Below are 3396 nucleotides of genomic sequence, written 5' to 3'. Positions count from 1 at the left end.
CTTTGCACTTAATCATTTATGTATGTGTGTATATCAATGCGTATGCATGTGTGGCAGCTTAATGCAGGTGGTGCAAAGGCCAGAAGAGGGTGCTAGATTCCTTAGGACTAGACTTACAAGTTGTTGCAAGCTGCTTGATCTGGGTGGTGGAACTGAACCTGGGTAGTCTAGAAGAGCCTTCTCGACAATGCTTTGTGTATTATTTCAATGAAGCTGTAAATGTACTCAGTGTCAGAAATAACAAATGGAATTATGATAGAGGCAGCAGGACACACACTTATTATGTGGTAATTTTTTATGACATGAAAAATCGTAGCTTTTGTCTAGATTTACATGCTTCACCAACTACATATGACTGGCTCATACCTATAAATCTCAAGGCAGCTCCTTGTCTCCAAAGAGGTATTCACTTATCCTAAAGTAGACCACTGGTATGAAAGGTCTAATATGGATACCTTTCTATAACCCTAGAGTACCATATCCACATATATCTCAAAAAGTCTCTCCATCATAGATTTGCTTATGTCTTTTATACTCCTTTTAGGCTTTTTACATCATAGTCCATGTCACATATGCCTTCATGTCTTGGGGCACATATATTGTCTGTGGCAATACATTACTAGGAAAACATTTTACATTCAAATGTACTTGAATTTTGCTAGAGTTAATAATACACCTTGAGGTCACTTAAGATTTAAGACTGCTACCTGCAGCAGACAAGAGAGTTGGCCCTGGGATTAGGAAAGTGAGAGAACTAACCCTGCAGTACACAAGAGAGCAGGTCCTACACCCTGATTGGGCAGCAAACTAGAGCTGACTCTGTTGTCAGGGGCACAGGAGAGTAGTATCTGAAGGCAGGAAAGCAAGGGAGCTGACCCTGCCACCCAACAGCGATCAGAAGAAAGGGCCCTGTACCTCTCTTGGGTCAAACAGTACAGCTGTTGTGAGTGTGAATGAGCCCCATATGAAGACCTGACAGCAGGAGAACTGGCCAGGCTCCTCGCTGAACATTGCACTGGGTGAGTAACTGAAGCAGTCGGGGAGAAATCACCTGGGAACTGACAAACAAGGGGGCTGACCAAGCCAGCTACCTACCACCCAGGCCAAGAGTTGGCCAACCCCAACATCCACCTTATCTATGAACTGTTGGAGCATGAGAAGGGGAACAACCTACAGGTACAAAATAACAGAATCTCCAAGACACAGAATAGGACATCCAAGAGGGTTGCAGTGAGAGCCCATTATCAGTGGTGTAGCAGAAGCCACAGGCCTTGAGCCAGACCAGTGACCCCAATGACACATAGCACTGAACACTAGCAAGTAAAGATGAATGGACTAATGGGTAAACTGTGTGACTCAATGGGCCACACTAAAGATTCGTGATGAGATTCTTCTACTTTTTTTCTTTTTTTTTTAATGTTTGATTCTTGGTTTTTCTTTTAAATTTTGTTTTGTTTTCTGGGGAGGTTGCTTGGACAGAGGGAAGATACAAAGAGTCAGGGAGATATGTGGAATCAGAATGCATGATGTCAGATCCACAAAGAATCAATTAAACAAAATAATTTCTAAAAATATTTTCAAAAAAAGATAAATAGAAAAAATAACCCAAGCTAATGGATAACTGTAACATTTTTATGTAACTGCCCCTGACCCACCAGGAATGTAGGTATGTGATACATGTTTTATGAAAATTATTTGCTGGAAAAAGGAAATAGGCTGGAAGTGGCTTTATAAGATGAATATTCACCATAAATATTGAGTGCACCATTTGAATATTTCTTGATAAAAAATGATATTTGCAATACTGTTTGTTATTTGGGTCTACTGGGGTCAGTTGTAATCAGTGACTATCACTTGTAAAACTCTTAACGATTTCTGTAAAGTATCCCTCTTCATCCCCCATGTGATGTTTTCTGTGCAGTTCAGTAAAAGAAAGAGCAAAGCCTTTGTGAGGGACAGACATGCAGGGGCATGATCACCTAGACACAGAGTCAGGAACACACAGGTTTACATAACAACTTTCAGGCAAACACAGACTCAGACTCACGTAGTAGATGAAGGATGAAAGACAAGGGGAGAAAAAAGTAGACAATTCACATTTGGGCTAGCTCTTGGGAAAATATTAAGTGGAGGTGCTTAATTAATTTCTTAATGTGACACTGACATATTTGGGTGCTCCGAGCTTGTTAGTAAGGCGTTCAAAATGACACATTTTGGAACCCAGCATGAGGAATTTCCAAGGCACTCAACCATACACATACCAACTGTCATGATCTTTGGAGGGACACCAAATTGTCTCACTGCTGAGTCTGACCAGTGTGGCTGTTCAGGAAGGAAATCCCGGATGCTTGGTGACTGAGGAAGAAGGACTGCAAGTCTGAGATCTATTTGTGTAGCAGATAGAACCTGTCAGGGGAACTGTCTGACACTGACTCTGTCTGAAAATAAAAATGAAAAATAAATGAATAAACAGTATGTGGCTAGTGATCCACTGCTTGCTTTCTGTGATCCCAGATTTAATCAAAAGAGCAACAGTATCTTTGCATCTTACCAAATACTTTAACAATCACCTATTTTTTATATAAAAAGATTATCAGATTGAACATTCAGTAAATATTTCCATTGATACTTTGGTCATCTATTAATGATTCAAAAGCTGTGCTGAGCTCCAGTGTCACCACCACCACCACTAACCCTATCTAAAATAAAAGTTTAATGGGTTGATTTATTATCTTGAATAATGTCTGCTTGGAAAATCTTGAGAAGAACAGCTTCCCCAGTGGAATAGTAACCCACCAACAGTAACTGATAGACTGTTCACATCCCAAGAACTTTGCAAAATAACAGCGACAGAACACCAACTCTGTCTACTGCCCCGTTGACCCTGGTGTGTCATATACTACTTCCCAGCTCATTACAGATACTTCCAATTTCATTGCTGGCCATTGATAAACACATCCATCATTGTGGGAGACCGTGCAAGAACTTCCATTTATTGTCTTATTTAACGTGCTCAGGCCAACTCTCTCTCTCTCTCTCTCTCTCTCTCTCTCTCTCTCTCTCTCTCTCTCTCTCTCTCTCTCTCTCTCTCTCTCTCTCTCTCTCTCTCTCTCTCTCTCTCTCTCTCTCTCTCTGTGTGTGTGTGTGTGTGTGTGTGTAAAAGACAGAGGGTGAGGGTGAAGGGAGAGCCTCACCAGAGCCCTGAGTGACGTGGAACTTGTAGTGTCATCCAGACTGGCCTTAAACTTACAGAGATTTGCCTCTGTCTGCTTCCGAGTCCTGGGATTAAAGGCTTGGGTCACCATGCCTAAAAATTTGGCATATTTCATTTTTAATTATGTATACCTCTATGTGTGTATGTGTGTGTGTGTGTGTGTGTGTGTGTGCATACACATA

This window comes from Arvicola amphibius, chromosome 7 (genome assembly GCF_903992535.2).
Source record: "Arvicola amphibius chromosome 7, mArvAmp1.2, whole genome shotgun sequence".
Taxonomy (NCBI): Eukaryota; Metazoa; Chordata; class Mammalia; order Rodentia; family Cricetidae; genus Arvicola; species Arvicola amphibius.
Note: the sequence above shows the minus strand (reverse complement) of the source record.